This window comes from Chelonia mydas, chromosome 1 (assembly GCF_015237465.2).
Source record: "Chelonia mydas isolate rCheMyd1 chromosome 1, rCheMyd1.pri.v2, whole genome shotgun sequence".
NCBI lineage: Eukaryota > Metazoa > Chordata > Testudines > Cheloniidae > Chelonia > Chelonia mydas.
Genome location: NC_057849.1, coordinates 320,565,678 through 320,590,152, shown reverse-complemented (window position 1 = coordinate 320,590,152; position 24,475 = coordinate 320,565,678). Strand labels below are relative to the sequence as shown.

The window sequence follows — 24,475 nt, the reverse complement described above, 5'->3', positions numbered from 1 at the left end:
ATCTCGGATTTCCGTGAGTAGCTAGCATGAAGGGCTGGATATCATAGGGGAAAGCTTCAAGAGGACTTGGGGACTGGGTTGCACCTCTTGTTAACTTGCAAAAGAAAGACAGGGCTGGTATGCCGTGAGGAGACTACTTCACTGGCTGAAAGGTTGGTGGTGTGAGGGAGCTGACACTCAACTACCTCAAACAAGACTCCCTCACACTGGAGGCAGGAGTAACAAGTTTAATCACAATGCTGGGTACCATAAGATCCATCACAGAGTCCCCTGACTTCCTCCATGGAGCTGGGTTCTGTTCCTTTACTCCCTATGGGAGCCAGTCTCACTCCCTGCAGCACTCACCTGGAACTGCTTTTTCAGTCCAGCTACAGCTTCCCAGCCTTGTCCTGCCTGCTAATCCCATCCCTCCTAACTAGAGTGTTACCAGCTCCCATTTGAGTGCTCTCTCCCCAGGGGTCTCGCCTTTCCTCCTTGATCTCCCCCCAGACCTTGCCTGAGTTAATCACATGACCTAATTACCCACCTGGAGAGGTGAATAGATCTTGTCAGGTGGGCTCAGGCCCCATAAGGAGACAACCACCCTGTGATAAATGGCTTATGTTCTTAATGTAGTTTTGTGTCCATTCTGGTGTGAGCTCCACATGGGCCAAGAGGCCCACTTGTGTTGAGCTTATAGTAGGATCAGGGACTTAGTTATCTTAATTTATGTAAATATTTTCTTTTAATGTGTATTTTATTTTCATTCTAAGCCTAATTTAAGGATCAGTCTAAACCATCATTTTAAAAACAGACATTTAAAAAGGTATTAACTAATTGTTAGTGCTGTAAGAGTGGTCTAGTCTCTTTGACAGTAATAAAAGTTTTGAACTAATCTCTTTGAAGTTGAAGTGAATGAGCCCAAGTAAGGCCCACTGACAGACAGTAGCTGAGCAAGTGGGAGGGGCAAAGACCTTGTGATTTGTACTGGCTAGATATACAAATATTGGCTAGAAATACAAAGCTAGCTAGTGAGAGATCCTAGAGAAAGTGACCACTGGTAACATGGCACAGGAGTAGGCATCTTAATTAGTTGTTAGTGCACTAACATAGAGAGATGCTGTTAAATAACCTAGTCACAGAACAAAAATCGTAGTTAAACTATGGAAATAGAGGACCCAGCACCAATGCTGACACAAGAACAAATTAATATAAATTGGTCATCAACAAGTTAGGTTAGAAATTAGAAGGTTTCTAATCAGGAGAGGGGTAAGGTTCTGGAACAGCTGTCGAAGGGGAATAATAGGGGCAAGAAAATTTAACTTGTTCCGAGACTGAGTTTGATATATTTATGGAGGGGATCGTATGATGAGACTGCCTACAATGACACATGGCCCATTTGCTTTTAGCAAATATGTCCAACAGCTGGAGATGGAACGCTAGATGAGGAGGGCTGTTAATTACTACAGAGAATTCTTTCCCAAGTGTCTTTTCCACATGCTCAGGGTTGATGGACAGATTTGTAGTTGGGAAGGAATTTTCCCCTAGGTCAGCTTGGCAGAGACCTTGGGGTTTTTTTTGCCTTCCTCTGCAGTGTGGGGCACAGGTCATTTGCTGGTTTGAACTAGGGTAGTGGTTCTCAAACTGTGGGTCACAACCCCAAAGTGGGTTGTGACCCCATTTTAATATGGTCACAGGACTGACATTAGACTCACTGTGGTCTTGGGCTTAAGCTAAAGCCCAAGGGCTTCAGCTCGGGGCAACGGACCTCAGGCATCAGCTTCCGCCCCCACTTGCCCAGGGTCGTGAGGTAATTTTTGTTGTCAGAAGTACGGATGTAAATATCATTTAAAAAGTTAACCGGTTAAATTATTAAGATTATATCGTTTAACTGGTTAACTGAGGTTGTTCCGACCGGCCTGGTGCAGCCAGGGCTGGAAACCCTCTGGTTGGCTGGCAGTTGTGGCCACGGCTGGGGTCCTTTCAGCTGGCCAGCAGGCGCAGCCAGGGCCGCTACAGCCCACCTGGGGCTGGGCTTCTCTGGCTGGCCGGCCTGGCGTGGCTGCGGTCCCTCCAGACGGCTGGGCCAGCATGGCCAGGTCTGCACCGGCTGGCAGACAGGGGGTTAATGGTTAAGGTCGGTTTACCGGTAAGCCTAATGCTTACCGGTTAACCTTTTACATCCCCAGTCAGAAGGGGGTCACAGTGCAGTGAAGTTTGAGAACTGCTGAACTAGAGAAATGGTGGGTTCTCTGTAACTTGAAGTCTTTAAATCAAGCTTTGAGGACTTCATTAGCTCAGCCAAAGATTATGGGATTATTACAGGAGTGGCTGGGCGAGGTTCTTTGGCTTGCAATGTGCAGGAGGTCAGACTAGATGATCATGATGGTCCCTTCTGGCCTTAAAGTCTAGGGGTACATCTATACTTGCCAGTAGATCAGCACTGCTGCAATCGATGCAGCAAGTGTCGATTTAGTGGGTCTGGTGAAGATGGTGAAGAGCACTCTCCCATCGATTTATGTACTCCACCTCCCCGAGAAGAGTAAGGGAAGTCGACGGGAGACACTCCCCCGTCGACACAGCACAGCACAGCACAGCCACCGCAGTAAGTGGATCTAACGAGGTCAACTTCAGTTATGTTATTCATGTAACTGAAGTTGCGTAAGTTAGATCGATTTACTGCAGTAGTGTAGACCAGCCCTTAGAGTTGTCTAATGAGAGTGGGAGTTACTAAGTTTACTGCAGTAGAGTGCAAAATGTACAACTACTTGCCTTGTCTCTATGTGCCATAGTATGCACCTGGGGTGAAATTTATCCCTCTGTAGAGGACCAGCACAAGGCCTATATACCACTCATGTTCAACGTAAGCCCTACTTTGAGGGGTAAAGTGGTGTACAGGTCTTGTGCTGGTCCACTACAGAGGAGTGAACTTCATAACCATTGCCTGCAGTTTGTGATCTACAGCACCTTGCAGCCACAGCTATTGAACTATAGGAGCAGAGGGGAGTTAAATTATATATACAGACAGAATATTGTAGAGTCTGCATTGGCTGTTCATTCTTCCTGTTGAAGAAACCAGTCTCATGATGGGAGGGAACCAAGCTGGAATGGACAGACAAACTCCCTTATGTAGGACTTGCCCTCCAATGCAAGTACAGGAGGCCGATAATTTCTCATGCACTGAAGGTGTCACTCCTGGAATGGTGTTGCAGGAAGATGCAGACAGGCTGTGGTGATATTGGATTTGATCATTAAAAATATCGATAGTCTGAGTATGTGGTAATCATGAGAACTGTTCAGTGACTTAGCTATTGAGTGCAAAGGTAATTGGATCTCAGAAGACATCTAGAAAAACTTCTGGTGACTGCTATGGAGGACTCAGTCCTGGTCTGCACAAAGTTATATTAGTAATTAGTACATAAACTATTTCAATTAGGGCTATGAGTTTTACATAATAATTAGGCCAGTACAATCCTCAATATAGATACAGTTACACTAGTTCAAAGGTGCATTATATCTGGATACTTTATTCCCATAAGGGAAGGGGAATAAGTTATACTGGTACATGTACATCTATAGTGCTTCACCTGCACAAGGAAGGTTATATTGCTTTAACTATACTGGTATTATTAACAGTAATAATAGAAATCTGATGAGGTTCAACAAGGACAAGTGCAGAGTCCTGCATTTAGGATGGAAGACTCCCATGCACCACTACAGACTAGGGACTGAATGGCTCGGCAGCAGTTCTGCAGAAAAGGACCTAGGGGTTACAGTGGACAAGAAGCTGGATATGCATTAACAGTGTGCTCTTGTTGCCAAGAAGGCCAATGGCATTGTGGGCTGTATAAGTAGGGGCATTGCCAGCAGATCGAGGGATGTGATCGTTCCCCCTATTCGACATTGGTGAGGCCTCATCTGGAGTACTGTGTCCAGTTTTGGGCCCCTCATTATAAGAAGGGTGTGCAAAAATTGGAAAGTGTCCAGCAGAGGGCAACAAAAATTATTAGGGGACTACTGGAACATATGACTTATGAGGAGAGGCTGAGGGAACTGGGATTGTTTAGTCTGCGGAAGAGAAGAATGAGGGGGGATTTGATAGCTGCTTTCAACTACCTGAAAGGTGGTTCCAAAGAGGATGGATCTAGACTGTTCTCAGTGGTAGCAGATGACAGAACAAGGAGTAATGGTCTCAAGTTGCAGTGGGGGAGGTTTAGATTGGATATTAGGAAAAACTTTTTCACTAGGAGGGTGGTGAAGCACTGGAATGTGTTACCTCGGGAGGTGGTAGAATCTCCTTCCTTTGAGGTTTTTAAGTTCAGGCTTGACAAAGCCCTGGCTGGGATGATTTAGTTGGGGATTGGTCCTGCTTTGAGCAGGGGGTTGGACTAGACGACCTCCTGAGGTCCCTTCCAACCCTGATATTCTATGATTCTATGAAAGCTATACGACTTTTGTGTGTAGACAAGCCCGCAATGTTTGTACTATGTACTGATAGCTATGAAATACAGAGGTGCAGGAGTAATGACCTGGGAGCTAAATTTAAGTTACTGGAAAAAAGTCTTAAGTCACGCATGAGTCAAACAGAAACATTTGCTAGGGTTACAAAACAAAAGTATTTGTATCCCTTAAAAAATAGGACAGAAGTCACAGCTGTACTGGAGGAGGGACAGGTTCAGGCCATAAAGATTAATGTTGATAAGCTTACTAAGGTGTCAGACAAACTAGTGGAACTGAGGTATCAGACAAACTAGAATTAAAAATAGGCACATGACCAAAAATAATCACTACAAGTATCTAAATACCAAATCATAATACAAATACAAATATACCAGTAGGACTATAGTGGTGGCCTTCAGATCACAAGCAGGATATTGAGTGCATAATACTGAGAGAAATCAAAGAGGCATCTAAATCTAACAAAATAGTAATTACCATATATAATCTGGTCAAATATCACAGTGGGTGTAGGGAAGCAATTTCTCAACACCTCAAACAGTTACATCTTGCAACAGCTAGTTCTAGAACGGAGTAACTATTTCTCCACTGAGGTCTTGCGTAGTCTCGGGAGATTTGCACCAGTCGCACTATTTACAACAGTCCCAATCCCTAATGCGCAATAGCAAAAAATAAATAAATAAAATAACCCCGTGGCTTGCACCAGCGTGACTTACCTCAGCAGGTGAACTAGCACTGGTGCAAGCCCCGTCTCACAGGGGTGCAGGCAGCACCTCCATGGGGGTGGGGGAAATTGCATTGGTGTAGGGGCACCCTTACAAAACCTGCAGTACACACTGCGCCTCTCTCCGAGGTCACACACAGGCTTTGTTTCAGCAAGTAGGAACATAGCAGACCGGGCCATACCAAACCTACCGCTGCCACGACACTTGAGAAAGGGGGACTGAAAACTCCAGCGCGCCCTCCCCCCATTCCTCAGAGGCTGTCCTGTGCTCTGCACTCCCCCCTGCGCTGCCCCACTCACAGAGCAGCCCCCGGGTGCCCTCCCCGCCCCCTGCGCGGCTCACGGGGGATGCCCTGGGCTTCCCCCCGTGCTGTCCTTCCGCCGGGCGTGGTCGCGGCTGCCCAGCAGAGCTGCCAGCGCCCTGCCCCGGCTCAGGCCCGTGCGCGGCACTCGCAGTAGCTGCCAGGTGCCGGGCCGGGCACCACAGGGCCGCTCCCGCCCACAGGCTCGGCGCCGAGCTGGACCGAGCGGCGGCAGCTGCCCGCCGCGGCTCCAGGGGGAGGTTCCGCAGCCGGCTGCCCAGCGCGCCGGGAGCGGGACAGGCGGCGGCCGAAGCTCCGGGACTGGCGGCGCCGGGCTCCCCTCCGCCCGCGGGTCCTGCCCGCCTCTCGGCTGGGGAAAACACCTGCGCGGAGCCGGTGAGTAGCGAGAAGCCGGGCTCGCCCCTGGCTCCAGCAGAACAGGCTCGTTTGTTTCCTCCCTGCCTCTCCGGGCTTCAGGCAGCGGCTGGGACACGCACCTCCCCCTGCGGTCTGGGGGCACTGAGGAGAGGCTGCGGGGGAGTAGGAGGAGGCGTGTTGTTGTAACAGCAGGACTTGGGGTGCAGCAGCCCTGGAGCAGGGGGGCGGCCTTGGGTGCCAATGATACCCCGGGGGGGCAGGTGTGGGCCTCAGAGAAAATGGGGTTTGCAGCTGTTGTGTAGCTCCAACGCACGCTTCCAACACAACTTGGCTTAAGGGCTTCAAGGCTTGTTTGACTCACTTTTCCTCAGCGAAAGCTATGGTATAGGCCTGCTACTTTTACCTTCTGGGAGTTCTCAATTCCCAGGCCCTGAGCTTGCAATGAGCTCTGTGCAGGTGGACCACTTGCCCGTGCAGAGCCCCCCGGAAGTTAAGAGACGGGTCAGATCACAGTGCAGAAGCCCTCCTTACTTTGCCACTGACATAAGCAACCCTGAAAAAAAAAAAATTAATGTAGACAAAGCCAACAGAAACACACTAACCAGTGGGTACAGCTCTAACAGTTGTAACACCAATGTATTGTGTATATAAAGACTGGGTGGGGTGAGGGATTTTTGGCCCCTAATTTTCTAATGCCAGTGTAGTTCAAGCATATGAGATTGATTTATTGTTAGTTCACAAAACCTGGAAGTGTATCCTGCACACAGGTTGGCCATTCTTACAGTTGGCAGGTGTATGTGCTTTTAAACTCCGGAATGACTGCTGTAGATTTTAGAATCTAAGGAATTTCTGCTAAATCTGCATAGTGACCATTGTAGAATTTGAGTTGTGGTTTGACTGCTCTGGTGTTCTAAATTCTGTAGCAGTAAATACAGACCTTCTAAGCTTTGGAAGAATTACTATGGAAGCATATGTAAGTATTTCTTAATATAAGTAATAAAATAGGTTAGACTGTTTAAAACCTAGGAAAATTCTTTGACTAATATGTTAATTACAATAGAGTTAAGGTTAACTATTAATTTAATGTGTCATCAGTGTTTTAAGTTTAAATTTATTTTCAATTTTTTTCTTGCAGTTTTTTTTCCCCCTAACAATTTAAATTCTGTTTTATTACTCTCAATTTATTTAAACCCTAATCCTGAAAATGTTTACACATACAAGTAATTTCACCCAAAGAGACTATCCATTTGCATAACTGAGAGTGTAGATTAAATTCTTCAAATCAGGGACTATTTGAAGTCATAAATATATATATATGGTGCCAAATAGCATGGTGCCCTAATCCTGATATCCTATAGCTCAAAACAGAAGGTATGGGCTTGATGCAGAAATTATTGAGTAAAGTTCTTTGGCCTATGTTATGCAGGTCAGACTGGCTGATCATAATGGTCCCTTCTCACCTTAAAATCTGTTAACCTGATCTATTGCAGTATAAATATTAAACACTAATAAATGGATTTTCTCATCTAATAGATAATGTCTGTTGTGTCCTTCCTATACATAAATCTTCATAATAGGCCATAAATCTTCCAATTATTGTATACACCCTGTACCTGGCATAAGAGAAGAGTATTGGTGCAGACGAAATCGCCATGCGACTAAAGACCGGAGTGTTGTAAATAAAATACACAATAGGAAGAAGAAAAGGAGTACTTGTGGCACCTTAGAGACTAACCAGTTTATTTGAGCATGAGCTTTCGTGAGCTACAGCTCACTTCATCGGATGCATAGCATATCGTGGAAACTGCAGAAGACATTATATACACACAGAGACCATGAAACAAAACTTCCTCCCACCTCACTCCCCCGCTGGCAACAGCTTATCTAAAGTGATCCTCAAGTAGAGCCATTTCCAGCACAAATCCAGGTTTTCTCACCCTTCCCCCCCCCACACACACACACATACAAACTCACTCTCCTGCTGGCAACAGCCCATCCCCCTTTGAAACCCCTCTTTATAATGCTCATGATAATCAAGGTGGGTCACCTCCAGCACTAATCCAGGTTTTCTCACCCCCCCCCCCACACCCCCCTTTTTCCAAAAACCACACACACAAACTCAGCAGGAGAATGAGTTTATGTGTGTGGTTTTTGGAAAAAGGGGGGTGTGTGTGGGGGGGGGGGTGAGAAAACCTGGATTAGTGCTGGAGGTGACCCACCTTGATTATCATGCGCATTATAAAGAGGGGTTTCAAAGGGGGATGGGCTGTTGCCAGCAGGAGAGTGAGTTTGTATGTGTGTGTGTGGGGGGGGGGGGAAGGGTGAGAAAACCTGGATTTGTGCTGGAAATGGCTCTACTTGAGGATCACTTTAGATAAGCTGTTGCCAGCGGGGGAGTGAGGTGGGAGGAAGTTTTGTTTCATGGTCTCTGTGTGTATATAATGTCTTCTGCAGTTTCCACGATATGCTATGCATCCGATGAAGTGAGCTGTAGCTCACGAAAGCTCATGCCCAAATAAACTGGTTAGTCTCTAAGGTGCCACAAGTACTCCTTTTCTTTTTACGAATACAGACTAACACGGCTGTTACTCTGAAACCTGTCAATAGGAAGAAGTAGGCAGTAAGCAGAATGCTGCAGAGACCTTCATTGTTAATTTCCTTACTTTCAAACTTTTGTTTGCTTTTGTGAAATATTACTGTATTGTTAAAAGAAAAGGAGTACTTGTGGCACCTTAGAGACTAACAAATTTATTTGAGCATAAGCTTTCGTGAGCTATAGCTCACTTCGTTGGATGCATTCAGTAGAAGATACAGTGGGGAGATTTGTATACACAGAGAATATGAAACAATGGGTGTTACCATACAGGCTGTAATGAGAGTGATCAGGTAAGGTGAGCTATTACTAGCAGGAGGGGGGCGGGGAACCTTTTGTAGTGATAATCAAGGTGGGTCATTTCCAGTAGTTGACAAGACTGGATACAATTAACTTAGGCTTGAATAAAGACTGGGAGTGGATGGGTCATTACACAAAGTAAAACTATTTCCGATGCATCCGATGAAGTGAGCTGTAGCTCACGAAAGCTTATGCTCAAATAAATTGGTTAGTCTCTAAGGTGCCACAAGTACTCCTTTTCTATTTCCCCATGTTTATTCCCCCCTTCCCCCCCCCCCCAGATGTTCTTGTCAATTGCTGGAAATGGCCCACCTTGATTATCACTACAAAAGGTCCCTCCCCTTTCCCCCTCCCCCTCCCGCTCTCCTGCTGGTAATAGCTTACCTTACCTGATCACTCTCCACTAGAAAGTATGCTAGACAACTGGCATGTGCACATTCATGCTTCCTATCAACAGGATTTTACCAACATTCACCTGGTTCATCTGAGAGTTATTAATCTTCTAATGGGTTTGACGTACTGGGTATGGGTACATACAGTTTTGTTTTTTACAATATCTTGTTTGCATAGTTCAGCACTGGATTATAACCTATGTAGAAAAGTCAATACCCCTGCAAGGAAAGGATACAATCCCCGGTACAGAATGTATTGGATATTAAATTTCCGTGTCTACATGGGAAAGGTTATACTGAAAACAACCTAAGATGTCTATTTAAACCAATATTGTTACACCAGTATAACCCTCCATGTAGACATCCTTATTCTGCTTCAGAGTGCCTTTTTTTTTTTTTAAGTTTAGTTTAGTTTAGTTTAGTTTGTTTGGGAAAGTAAACTGAAAAAGCCACTCCTATACCAAAATAAGTTTTTCATATGGTGGGTTATGCCAGTATGACTATATCAGTATTACTGGTAAAACATTCCCACCTGGACAAGCTCTAATAGTTGCACTTGATCTTATTAAAAAAGCTAAGTTCAATAGATATTGTGAATATTTCATAGTACAAAATATAAAATTAAACCCATAATGATAATACCACATTGTCCTTCTATATAATCTTTCATCAGATCTTCTCAAAACATTTTATAGATGCTGATTACGAATTAAACCTCACAACATCATTACAAACTAGATTAGTAGTATTCCTGTATTGGGTAAACTGCAGCACTAAGAGATTAAGTAACTTGCCCAAGACATATCTATATTTCTAGTGACTAGAACTAGATTTATCCCCAGTATAAATAGTTTGGCCTGAGGAGTCCATGTTTCCAGTCCCTGCCACTAAAATTATAAATAGTTGCTAGCTATGGTTGGTGTCCAAATATTGGACTGTTTATCTTTTTTCTTCTGCAAGAATCCCTATTTGTTTAATCAAAGCTTATAAATAAAATTTTAAAATGGTCCAACTTCAGAAGTTTCACTTTGGATAAGGACTCAAAAGTTTGAATGGCTCAACTGTAAAATTGTACTGGAAGTCTTTTGAAAACTGACCCTCTCATCATATTTTCAATACTTCATAGTAGGGTCAAAAATATCAAAAGAAACATCATTTTCTTAGTGTTTGGGTATTTCCAGTGCCAAAGAAAACCAGGAAGTACAGAGATTTGTGGAAATTAAATCTAACACAGAACAAGAATTCACCCACTCTTTTTGAAATGCCAAAAAGGGTTTGGCTTCTTTCTTATTTTACCTTACCTGGCTGTTAATCCCTAGTAACAGACAATGTGATCTTAAAAGAACTGTGTGTTTGTATTTTTGGCTTTCTGTAACTTTGTCATTAAAATGTAGATATGGAAATGTATATTTTTTTTTAAAAAAAGGGGGGGGGAGAAAGAGGGGGAAAAATAGGCTTCCCGAGTGACTCGATTTGCAGGAAACTTCTTTATTGGTATTAGATGCCACTAACAGAGGTTGGGGATGGGCGACAGGGGATGGCTCACTTGATGATTACCTGTTCTGTTCATTCCCTCTGAAGCACCAGGCTAGATGTACCTTTGGTCTGACCCAGTATGGTTGTTCTTATGTACATGGGTCAATACACATGTCCCCACATCCAAACTGGATTACTATTAAATATTATACTGTGGCATCACTCATGACTTGGACTCCATTGAGCTCTTCACTGCACATAGAAAAGAGACAATACCCATTCAAAGGGCTCACAGTCTAAAGATATAGTACGGCATCTGAACTGGAGTGGACCAGAAGGTGGGGGTCGAGGCCCAAATGGAGCTGGGAAAGAGGAACTCTAAGGCCCAGACAGTTGGCATTGATGTCCTAATACCATGTACTATATCTGAAGCAATGGATGGCGGGACCATTAGTTTATCACACAATACCACCACCACTGTCCTTTGCAAATGGATGAGTCCAAAACATTTTTTTAATGGCTGGGCAGTGTATAGGTTTACTGTCTATTATGTAAGATGACAACCAGTCTGATCAGCTGGTTGATGTTTATCAGAATAGTTGACCAGGAAATGAAGTGTGTTTGTTTTGGTGGAATTGATCTTTAAATATATGCCAACCAACCGTAAGAATGTTAGGACTGGTTCTTGCTGGCTTATGCCAGATCTAAGGAGGCACAGCCATTAAGATCCTAGTGAATCCAAGTATATTTAATGATGTCAGGTCAATGGGATTCCATTAGATCCAAAATGTTTAGGTAAAACATATATGGGTCCATTGACATAAAAACTTACAGCTAGTAGCTTGTGGTTAGGACACATTCTTTCATTTTATGAATTTTGATCTATGGGCAGATCTACACTATAGGGCTCGGTTGACCTAAGTTATGCAACTCCAGCTGGGTCAACGGGAGAAACTCTCCTGTCGACTTACCTTATGCTTCTCGTTCTGGTGGAGCATCGTAATTGACGTGAGAGTGATCGGCAGTTGATTTATCAGGTCTTACTTCCAGTAAGTGGAGACAAGCCCTATGATATGTAGAGACAGATTTTTTTTCTATAACCCCAACTCCGCAGGGTGTGGGAGGGGCTCAGGGGTGCAGGCTTTCGGCGGTGCTTACCTCAAGGAGCTCCCGGAAGTAGCGGCATGTCCCCCTGCTGGGTCCTACGCGGAGGCACGGCCAGATGGCTCTACACGCTGCCCTGTCCGCAGGCACTGACCTTGCAGCTCCCATTGGCTGGGGACTGTGGCCAATGGGAGCTGCGGGAACGGCACTTGGGGCAGGGACAGCACGCGGAGCCCTCTGGCTACCCCTACACATAGGAGCCGGAGGAGGGCCATGCTGCTGCTTTTGGTAGCTGCGCGGAGCGGCTGCCAACCCCGCTCCCCAGCTAGGGCGTGGGCGTGGGGTAAGCCCCAGACCCCGCTCCCCAGCAGAAGCTCAAGGGCCGGATTAAATCAACTGGCAGGCCAGATGTGGCCTGCGGGCCATAGTTTGCCCACTCCTGACCTACACCAATGTGAGAATTCCTCCCATTGGCGTAGGTCAATGGTAGGCCACGTGCAGCCTACAGGTTGCCCATCAGTAATCCGTTGGCGGGCCATGAGACAGTTTGTTTACATTGACCATCCACAGGCACAGCCACCCACAGCTCCCAGTGGCTGCAGTTCGCTGTTCCTGGCCAGTGGGAGCTGCAGGAAGCAGCGGCCCGCACATCCCTGGAGGCCACAGGTTGCCCACCATTGCGTAGGTAGTGTCCACAATGAAGCATGACAGCAGTGCAGCTGTGCTGCTGTAGCAATTTAAGGGTAGATAAGCCCCAGACTGACATAGCTACAGCCCTCAAGGGTGTAAAAAATCCACATCCCTGAATGCTGTAGTTATGCTGAACTAACTCCTGGTGTAGACACAACTAGATCAATGGAGGAATGCTTTTGTTGACGTAGCTACCGTCGATCGGGGAGGTGGTGTGCCCATAGCAACAGAAAAACCCCTTTTGTCACGGTAAACTGCGTCGCCACTACCGGTTATGCCAGCATAGCTATATCACCATGGCTATGCTGCTATAGTCCCCCTCCCCATATTCCAGACATAGTGTAGGCGTGGATGTCTAAGGGCTGGTCTACACTAGGAACTTACATCGGTATAGCTACATCTCTCAGGGTATGTCTATACTACGAAATTAGGTCGAATTTATAGAAGTCGATTTTTTAGAAAGCGATTTTATACAGTCGATTGTGTGTGTCCCCACTTAAGACCATTAAGTCGGTGGAGTGTGTCCACAGTACCGAGGCTAGCGTCGACTTCCGGACCGTTGCACTGTGGGCAGCTATCCCACAGTTCCCTCAGTCTCCGCCGCCCATTGGAATTCTGGGTTGAGATCCCAATGCCTGATGGGGCAAAAAACATTGTTGCGGGTGGTTCTGCGTACATGTCGTCAGGCCCCCCATCCCTCCCTCTCTCCATGAAAGCAATGACAGACAATTGTTTCGCACCTTTTTTCCTGGGTTACCCGTGCAGATGCCATACCACGGTAAGCACGCTCAGCTCACCGTCGCCGTATGTCTCCTGGGTGCTGGCAGATATGGGACTGCATTGCTACACAGCAGCAGCTCATTGCCTTGTGGCAGCAGACAGTGCAGTACGACTGGTATATGTTCTCGTCGTCTCCTGAGTGCTCTTGGCCGGCCTCGGTGAGGTTGGTCGTGGCGCCTGGGCAGACATGGGTGCTCCTGGCAGACCTCGGTCAGGTGTCTCAGGGGCACCTGGACATAAATGGGATTGACTCGGGTCATTCTCTTCTTTAAGTTCTGTCTAATGGAGATTCAGTCTTGCCTGGAGTATTGGCAGAGGGATAGCTCAGTGGTTTGAGCATTAGCCTGCTAAACCCAGGGTTGTGAGTTCAGTCCTTGAGGGGGCCATTCTGCCTCAGGCTGCTCTCCCAGCCAGCAGCACCGCGAGCACCCAGGAGACGATGATGGCTAGCAGTCGTACTGCACTGTCTGCTGCCAGCCTACCCCTTGCTTCTCCATCCCTCCGTGAAAGCAATGGCTGTCAATTGTTTCGAACCTTTTTCCGTGCAGGCACCATATTGCTGTCAGCAACGTCATCCACCAGTCATAGAATCATAGAATCATAGAATATCAGGGTTGGAAGGGACCCCAGAAGGTCATCTAGTCCAACCCCCTGCTCGAAGCAGGACCAATTCCCAGTTAAATCATCCCAGCCAGGGCTTTGTCAAGCCTGACCTTAAAAACCTCTAAGGAAGGAGATTCTACCACCTCCCTAGGTAACGCATTCCAGTGTTTCACCACCCTCTTAGTGAAAAAGTTTTTCCTAATATCCAATCTAAACCTCCCCCATTGCAACTTGAGACCATTACTCCTCGTTCTGTCATCTGCTACCATTGAGAACAGTCTAGAGCCATCCTCTTTGGAACCCCCTTTCAGGTAGTTGAAAGCAGCTATCAAATCCCCCCTCATTCTTCTCTTCTGCAGGCTAAACAATCCCAGCTCCCTCAGCCTCTCCTCATAAGTCATGTGCTCTAGACCCCTAATCATTTTTGTTGCCCTTCGCTGGACTCTTTCCAATTTATCCACATCCTTCTTGTAGTGTGGGGCCCAAAACTGGACACAGTACTCCAGATGAGGCCTCACCAGTGTCGAATAGAGGGGAACGATCACGTCCCTCGATCTGCTCGCTATGCCCCTACTTATACATCCCAAAATGCCATTGGCCTTCTTGGCAACAAGGGCACACTGCTGACTCATATCCAGCTTCTCGTCCACTGTCACCCCTAGGTCCTTTTCCGCAGAACTGCTGCCTAGCCATTCGGTCCCTAGTCTGTAGCGGTGCATTGGATTCTTCCATCCTAAGTGCAGGACCCTGCACTTATCCTTATTGAACCTCATCAGATTTCTTTTGGCCCAATCCTCCAATTTGTCTAGGTCCTTCTGTATCCTATCCCTCCCCTCCAGCGTATCTACCACTCCTCCCAGTTTAGTATCATCCGCAAATTTGCTGAGAGTGCAATCCACACCATCCTCCAGATCATTTATGAAGATATTGAACAAAACCGGCCCCAGGACCGACCCCTGGGGCACTCCACTCGACACCGGCTGCCAACTAGACATGGAGCCATTGATCACTACCCGTTGAGCCCGACAATCTAGCCAGCTTTCTACCCACCTTATAGTGCATTCATCCAGCCCATACTTCCTTGACTTGCTGACAGTCGCTTCCACTGCCACTCTGCTCTCCTGCTCATGCCATACCACGGCAAGCATGGAGCCGGCTCAGATAACCGCGGCAGTTGTAACTACTCTAAACACCACACACATTATCTAGCACTATATGCAGAACCAGAACCTGCAAGAGCAGGCGAGTAGGCGATGGCAGCGCGGTGAGGAGAGTGATGAGGACATGGATACAGACTTCTCTCAAAGTACGGGCCCTGGCAATTTGACCATCCTGGTGGCAATGGGGCAGGCTCATGCCATGGAACGCCGATTCTGGGCCCGGGAAACAAGCACAGACTGGTGGGACCGCATTGTGTTGCAGGTCTGGGACGATTCCCAATGGCTGCGAAACTTTCGTATGAGTAAGGGCACTTTCATAGAACTTTGTGACGTGCTTTCCCCTGCCCTGAAGCGTCAGAATACCAAGATGAGAGCAACCCTCGCAGTTCACAAGCAAGTAGCGATAGCCCTCTGGAAGCTTGCCACGCCAGACAGCTACCGGTCAGTCAGGAATCAATTTGGAGTGGGCAAATCTACGATGGGGGCTGCTGTGATCCAAGTAGCCAATGTGATCACTGACCTGCTGCTATCAAGGGTAGTGACTCTGGGAGATGTGCAGGTCATACTGGATGGCTTGGCTGCAATGGGGTTCCCTAACTGTGGTGGGGTGATGGACGGAACGCATATCCCTATCTTGGGACCAGACCACCAGGGCAGCCAGTACATAAACCTCAAGGGGTACTTTTCAATGGTGCTGCAAGCACTGGTGGATCACAAGGGACGTTTCACCAACATCAATGTGGGATGGCCAGGAAAGGTACATGACGCTCATATCTTCAGGAACTCAGGTCTGTGGGAACGGCTGCAGTAAGGGACTTACTTTCCAGACCAGAAAATAACTGTTGGGAATGTTGAAATGCCTATGGTCATCCTTGGGGACCCAGCCTACCCCTTAATGCCATGGCTCATGAAGCCAGACACAGGCACCCTGGACAGTTGTCAGGAGCTGTTCAACTATAGGCTGAGCAAGTGCAGAATGGTGGTAGAATGTGCATTTGGATCTTTAAAAGCACGCTGGTGCAGTTTGCTGACTCTGTTAGACCTCCGCAAAACCAATATTCCCATTGTTATTACTGCTTGCTGTGTGCTCCACAATATCTGTGAGAGTAAGGGGGAAATGTTTATGGAGGGGTGGGAGGTTGAGGCAAATCGTCTGGCTGCTGTTAGAAGAGCACAGCAGGGCATGCTGCGCATCAGAGAAGCTTTGAAAACCAATTTCATGACTGGCCAGGCTACAGTGTGACGGTTCTGTTTGTTTCTCCTTGATGAAAACCTGTCTCCTTGGTGCACTCTACTTCCCTGTAAGTCAACCGCCCTCCCCTCCCCTCTTTGATCACCGCTTGCAGAGGCAATAAAGTCATTGTTGTTTCAAATTCATGCATTCTTTATTAATTCATCACACAAATAGGGGGATAACTGCCAAGGTAGCCCGGGAGGGGTGGGGGATGAGGGAAGCACCAACTGGAGTGGGGGAGGAGGGGAGGATGGAAGGACAAGGGCACACTGCACTTCAAAACTTGTTGAATGCCAGCTTTTTGTTGCTTCGGCAGTCATCTGGGGTGGAGTGGTTGGGTGCCTGGAGGCCCCCTCACTGCGTTTTTGGGCATCTGGGTGAGGAGGCTATGGAACTTGGGGAGGAGGGCTGTTGGTTACACAGGGGCTGCAGTGGCGGTCTGTGTCTTTCCTACACCTTAACCATACACCGGAACATATCAGTTTGATCCTCCAGAAGCCTCAGCATTGCATCCTGCCTCCTGTCATCACGCTGACGCCACCTCTCCTCTTGCTCATCCCTCCTGTCCTTACGTTCATTTTGTGCTTTCCTGGACTCTGACATTGTCTCCCTCCACGCATTGTGCTGGGCTCTTTCAGCATGGGAGGACTGCATGAGTTCAGAGAACATTTCATCGTGAGTGCATTTTTTTTCAGCTTCTAATCTTTGATAGCCTCTGGGACGGAGATGATACATGGAACGATGAAACATTTGCAGCTGCGGGAGGGGAAAAAAGGAAGTTTAGTCTTTAAAAAGAGACATTTTAAAGAACAATGGGTAGACTCTTTCACAGTGAACCAAGCTGTTAACATTACATAGCACGTGTGCTTTCTTTACAAGGTCGCATTTTGCTTCTTACATCGCGGGCCTGCCGGTATGGTGTGAGAGATCACACACGCAGGGCCGACGGGCAACAGAATTCGGCTTGCAGGCTGACATGGTAGGCCACAGTCTTTTGGCTTCTTTAACCTTCCTAACATGTGGGAATGGTTTTAAACAGCAGCGCCCTCATTTCACATACCAAGAACCCGTTGGGTTGGCCCTTTAAAATGGGTTGTCCATTTAAAAGGAGGGGCTGCGGTTTTTGGGTTAACGTGCAGTACATACCCAACTAAACCCACACACACACACTCAATTCTCTGGGATGATCACTTCCCCCTTCCCCCCACCACGTGGCTAACAGCGGGGATGATTTCTGTTCAGCCACAGGCAAACAGCTCAGCAGGAACGGCCACCTCTGAATGTCCCCTGAATAAAATTCCCCTATTTCAACCAGGTGACCATGAATGATAGCACTCTCGTGAGGATAACACAGAAAGATAAAGAACGGCTGTTGCTTGAATGCCAGCAAACACCGGGACCATACGCTGCCATGCTTTGTTATGCAATGATTCCAGATTATGTGCTGCTGGCCTGCTGTGGTAAAGTGTCCTACCATGGCGGACGGAATAAGGCTGCCCTCCCCAGAAACCTTTTGCAAAGGCTTTGGGAGTACCTCCAGGAGAGCTTCATTGAGATGTCCCTGGAGGATTTCCACTCCACCCCCGGACACGTTAACAGACTTTTCCAGTAGCTGTACTGGCCACGAATGCATCCCAAGTCTTCAGGGGAAATTAATCACTGAACACGCTCGCTTTTAAACCGTGTATTGTGTTTACAAAGGTACACTCACCAGAGGTCCCTTCTCCGCCTTCTATGTCCGGTAGCCTGCCTTCAGTGGGTTGGGAGTGTACTAGATCTAGGGTGAGAAACAGTTCCTGGCTGTTGGGGAAAAAGTTTCTCCACTTGCTTGCTGTGCTTCAACCTCCTCCTCCTCCTCCTCCTCATCTTCCTTGTCTCCAAAATCCGCATCTCTGTTGTGTGAGAGTCCATTGACGGAGTCCACGCACAGGACTGGGGTAGTTGTAGGGGCACCCCCTAGAATGGCATGCAGCTCATCATAGAAGCAACATGTCTGGGGCTCTGATCCGGAGGGGCCACTTGCCTCTCTGGTTCTTTGGTAGGCTTGCCTGAGCTCCTTAAGTTTCACGTGGCACTGCTGCGGGTCCCTGTTATAGCCTCTGTCCTTCATGCCCTCGGAGATTTTTTTCAAATATTTTGGCATTTCGTCTTTTTGAACGGAGTTCTGATAGCACAGATTCATCTCCCCATACAGCGATCAGATCCAGTACCTCCCATTCAGTCCATGCTGGAGCTCTTTTGCGATTCTGGGACTGCATGGTCACCGGTGCTGATCAGCTCGCCATGCTGGCCAAACAGGAAATGAAATTCAAAAGTTCATGGGGCTTTTCCTGTCTACCTGGCCAGTGCATCTGAGTTGAGAAAGCTGTCCAGAGTGGTCACAATGGAGCACTCTGGGATAGTTCCCGGAGGCCAATACCGTTGAATTGCGTCCACACTACCCCAAATTTGTCCCAGCAAGGTCGATTTCAGTGCTAATCCACTCATTGGGGAGGAGTACAGAAACCGGTTTTAAGAGCCCTTAAAGTCAGGAAAAAATGGCTTCGTAGTGTGAATGGGTGCAGGGCTAAACCGATCTAATACTGCTAAATCCGACCAAAACTCGTAGTGTAGACCAGGGCTCAGGAGTGTGAAAAATCCACTCCTCTGAGAGACATAGCTATACCGACCTAACCCCTGGTGTAGACAACATTAGGGTGATGGAAGAATTCTTCTGTTATCCTAGCTACTGCTTCTTGGGGAAGTGGATTACTTATGCCAGTGGGAGAACCCCTCTTGTCAGCATAGGTAGTGTCCACACTAAAGCACTGTAGCGGTGTCGCGGTAATGTTCTCAGTGTATACATACCCTCTGTACAAATCACTCTGCTGGAGTTTGAACACCTTTATATTTGTCTATTGTATATTTTCTCTCCTTCTCACAGCCATCATTTTTCCAGAATGGGTTCTACCTGCTGTTCTCCAAAATAGCCAGCCTGTTACTAATAAAGTTCTATGCTGGAAAAAGATTAAAATGTCCCCTGTCCCTTCATTTTGATTTTTAATTTTTGTTTTCCCACATTCCCCTTCCCGTATGGCATTTTCCATTAACTCCAACCTGAAGGATGTGCATCTCTCATAGCTCCTTTAACTTGTGGTGTAAGTGGCTGCACAAATCACTAGGGTTAAAAGTGCATCCTTCAAATTCTTCCTGAATCTCAGGCCATCATTCACAGTAGATTTCCGTATGTGGGGGAGTAAATACATTTGTAAATACATTACATTATATATATATATAATGGAGAAGTAGCAATACCTACAGTTAAGGTTCCCTAACACTTGTCCATTTATATTTGTGACAAATTTTAACCATTCAAACTGAAATTCAGAAAATGAAAAATATATGTAATACAAATAATTTATTTATATTTTAAACATTCATACATATTATATATAACTAAACATATAGCTGCTAGGTAGCAAATGGTATATACGTTATGAGAAGCTCATGTATTATGAGATGCCTATGTATATCTTGTTATGTATGTTTTTTCTATATGTATATTTTAAAATAATTAATAAAAAGTTAATAGAAAAATGAAAAACATTGTTTTTTTAAATTAAGCAGTTGATTTATTCTACAAGCTCAACTGAACTATATTTTCAAACAACAAAAACAGCTTACTGAGGATACATCCTGTTTTATAGGACAATCCTGAGTTCTGTCCTACAAACCCTTATGCATTTAGGCCCATTGATTTCAGTGTCGCAAAATTTTCTTGAGACAACTTTTTAAAATGTTGCCATCGGGATAGAAGAGTTTGGAATAATGTGTGAAGATGGGAATCTAGAAATCATTCACTATTCATAATTTATGTCATGTAAAAGTGTATGTTATGCAAACTCTCAAATCTTGAAATGCTCTTCCTTTTTACAACAATCTCTCAGAAATATTGAGATCCCAAAACCATACACTTGGTCATCATTTGTAGCACATACATTAGCAGGAAATAAGATGGATACCTCAATCTAGTCTTTCAAGAAAGCCAGCTCCATATGGCATCTATACTGAGACCACATTCAAAAACTGTAGTCAACAGTGTTTTCCTCAGCAATTAAAATTAGGGGGAGGTGTTAAAAATACAGGGGTGGGTAGGCGAGGACCAATGAGGGGTGAGACCATCAGGGGGGAGGTGGGCTGTATGGCACCATAGTAAAAACTGAAAAATGTTTCACGACCACTTTATTAGATTTAACTCATGTTTTTAAATCCACACACAAATTAAAGTTGGCTACACAAGCCTACTATGAAGCACTACATCTACATCCTTCTTGGTTTCTTGGTGTAATTTTGCACAACTCTGTTAATGAACTTCTCAAATGCAGTGCATTCTTTTTTGGTGGCTTCTCATGTGTCCGGTACTTCCAGTCCTTCATGATGTGCTCATGATCACGCAGAAGGCGACTTCTTTCAAAACACAAAATTCTATTCAATGAGGAAAAAGAACACTCAGCTGTAGCTGTTGTGACTGGGAGTAGAAAGAGATGAATTTCTACTTCTTTTATCCCAGGAAACATAGCACAGAGATTGGGTCAAACCACGAGTGATGATAAAGAAGAAGTTGAAGCCATATCTTCATTCATTCATTATATGATATTCCACTCTGTGTTCAAATTCTCTATTCTGTCCTGATCACATTAGCAGCCCCATTGCAGGTAGTGCCTCACTCCACTCAACTGTTGGTGTTTTATAGACTGTATCTGTAAAAGCTACATAGAAGTTGATAGAATCCAGAAGTTGTTGTTGGAGAGATGTAGAATCAAGTCTGTGTACTTTACTTTTTCAGCTGGCTTAACAAACACTTCTTGTCCTCTTCATTTAAATAATCTATATAAGTGCCCTAATTAGTCAACTTCTGAAGTGAAGTCTTTGATTCTTCTAGTACGTTTTAAATGGGTGTATCTCTGATCCTAGTGTAGCTTCCATTGCTGGACAAAGATCTACTACTATTGTAGCAGATGCCGGGATGGCATTGTTTAATGACCCAAGTGATTTCAACAGTAGACTTACAAGAGAGAATGGTGATTGTCTTCTTTGAACTTAGTAGCAAAAGTGGTCCAACAATCTCACTACTTAGATCCGTCCCATCTCGGTAGATATTGTGTTTGTCTGATATGGAAGCATGTCCTCTGGAATGGTGCCCAAAACATGAAGGAGCATATGAATGTTTAGCATATCTGGCGTGTGTATACCTTGCAATGCCGACTACAAAAGTGCTATGTGAATGCCTGTTCAAACTTTCAGGTGATATTGTAAATAAGAAGAGGGCAGCATTATCTCCTGTAAATGTAAATAAACTTCTTTCTTTTAGTGACTGGCTGAACAAGAAGTAGGACTGAGTGGACTTGTAGGCGCTAAAGTTTTACATTGTTTTGTTTTTAAGTGCGGTTATGTAACAAAAATAATCTACATTTGTAAGTTGAACTTTCATGATAAGGAGATTGCACTACAGTACTTATATGAGGTGAATTGAAAAATACTATTTCTTTTGTTATTTTTACAGTGCAAATATTTGTAATAAAAAATAACATACACTTTGATTTCAGTTACAACAAAATACAATATATATGAAAATGTAGAGAAACATCCAAAATGTTTAATACATTTTAATTGGTATTCTATTGTTTAATAGTGAGATTAAAACTGTGATTAATCGCAATTAATTTTTTTGAGTTAATTGTGTGAGTTATCTGTGATTAATCAACAGTCCTAGTTCTTATGTAAAAATTAATTATAATAAAAATGTTTACTAAAGAAACTCCCCAAGATAACTCCTCGAGATAGCAAGAATATGAGATGACGACCTTGCCAACAATGGTTTTAAAAATCTTGGCCTACTAGGAAATGTATATTTATATAAGTTTGTCAGTCACAAATCTAGCATTTTGGAGCAAAGTCACTAAAATGTAATCCAACAAACAAATGTTCCTTTAACTTGCCCCTCCCTTCTCTCTCTGCCTCACCCCACTCATAGTTATTGTCTTTGGTCAGTGAAGACCAAGAGTTCAGAGGTGCTTTCGCATGAATTCACCTCCCACCCTGCGGGGAGGGAGGGTGCAGGGGAGAAGTCATCTTGCTGTTTCCGCCAGCTGCTCGTCGCTCCCTCTGGCCGTTCACTCTGGTTGCTGTGGTTTGTTGTACCACCACTCCATCGCTGATCGCCCTGTGATGTTCCCTTCTGCTGCCACCTGCCACTGTGACCTCTGCAAGTCGGTCTCTTGAAGTTCCACCCAGCATTCAGTGATTTCAGCTCTCATTTGGGGAACCTCACAGCGAGTGCAGGCTGGGCTGTCTTTTCCACAGAAATGCCATCCTGCAGCAGGTCTAAGCACTTAGACCTGATTATTAGTGATTTCAGCTCTAATGGTCACTTAACAAAACAAAATACTCTCTATGGAGCCTAATAAGCTCTATCTTTAAATAGGGGAGAGGGGCAGGTCAAATAGTGCCTGTTAGTCCTAGGCACAGCCCACACCACCAAGCAAAACCCCTGTCTCTCCCACTCCACTGGGACCTGCCATCCAAACCCCTTGCTCAGCGAGTGCTGTTCTGTTGAGAGTGACCAGTGCTTAATTTGTAATGAAAGAGGTACCAGGGCTCAAGCAAGTTTTTCACTTTCATAATTGACGTGGCAAGCCCAGAGGTCCTGGGGCTATGAACTGCCAAACCTAGAGGTGCTGGGGCTCAGCCCTGGCAAAAATTAAGCACTGAGGGTGACCCCCTTGGTCAGGACAGGCTCAATATAGTTCTGCTGCCCTTTACTCAGACAGTAAGGATAACAACATTTCATGACCCCCACATTCAATAGTAAACAGGTTTCAGAGTAACAGCCGTGTTAGTCTGTATTCGCAAAAAGAAAAGGAGTACTTGTGGCACCTTAGAGACTAACCAATTTATTTGAGCATAAGCTTTCGTGAGCTACAGCTCACTTCATCGGATGCATACTGTGGAAAATACAGAAGATGTTCTTATACACACAAACCATGAAAAAATGGGTGTTTATCACTACAAAAGGTTTTCTCTCTCCCCACCCCACTCTCCTGCTGGTAATAGCTTATCTAAAGTGATCACTCTCCTTACAATGTGTATGATAATCAAGATGGGCCATTTCCAGCACAAATCCAGGGTTTAACAAGAACGTCTGAGGAACAGTGGGGAGGAGGAGGGGAAGGAATAAACAAGGGGAAATAGGTTACTTTTTATAATGAATCAACCATTCCCAGTCTCTATTCAAGCCTAAGTTAATTGTATCCAATTTGCAAATTAATTCTAATTCAGCAGTCTCTCGTTGGAGTCTGTTTTCAAAGTTTTTTTGTTGAAGGATAGTCACTTTGAGATCAGAAATCGAGTGACCAGAGAGATTGAAGTGTTCTCCGACTGGTTTATGAATGTTATAATTCTTGACATCTGATTTGTGTCCATTTATTCTTTTACATAGAGACTGTCCAGTTTGGCCAATGTACATGGCAGAGGGGCATTGCTGGCACATGATGGCATATATCACATTGGTAGATGTGCAGGTGAACGAGGCTCTGATAGTGTGGCTGATGTTATTAGGCCCTGTGATGGTGTTCCCTGAATAGATATGTGGGCACAGTTGGCAACGGGCTTTGTTGCAAGGATAGGTTCCTGGGTTAGTGGTTCTGTTGTGTAGTATGTGGTTGCTGGTGAGTATTTGCTTCAGGTTTGGGGGGCTGTCTGTAGGCAAGGACTGGCCTGTCTCCCAAGATTTGTGAGAGTGTTGGGTCATCCTTCAGGATAGGTTGTAGATCCTTGATAATGCGTTGGAGGGGTTTTAGTTGGGGGCTGAAGGTGACGGCTAGTGGCGTTCTGTTATTTTCTTTGTTAGGCCTGTCCTGTAGTAGGTGACTTCTGGGAACTCTAATAATACTAACAATACTCTAACAATACTAAAGTGATTTGTAACCCAACACCAGCCAAAATTGGTCACTTGGGCAACACAGCTCTGTCTGCTGGATACCTAGGTAGAGTAGTTGAGTTCATGTAAGTACAAGTTCAGGTGAGTTCAAGTCTGGTCCTGAAGCCTTCCCCCTGCCTTGGCTGTCAGGGGAGAGCTCATTCAGACCTAGCTTACAAATCATATATTGAAATTATAAGATTGGCCAACATTGCCAAAACGAATGTGCGAACATTGTCAAAAAAACAGCTGTGTGAAGAAGCTAGTCTTTGTTCATACTTTTCAAACCCATTATACTTTTTCGGGTACAAGTATTTTATCATATACTGTATGCTTTTAAAGTGT

General features: G+C 45.4%; 1 protein-coding gene across 1 annotated transcript in view; it reads left to right on the top strand.

Annotated features, from left to right (window-relative positions):
• Positions 1–5,574: 5,574 nt before the first annotated feature.
• Positions 5,575–24,475, top strand: part of PIK3CG (phosphatidylinositol-4,5-bisphosphate 3-kinase catalytic subunit gamma) — a 53,985-nt gene continuing 35,084 nt past the window's right edge. Inside the window, exon 1 of the mRNA XM_037889145.2 lies at positions 5,575–5,859. The gene's annotated coding sequence lies outside the window, so the exon portion shown is untranslated. The remainder of the gene's footprint in view (positions 5,860–24,475) is intronic.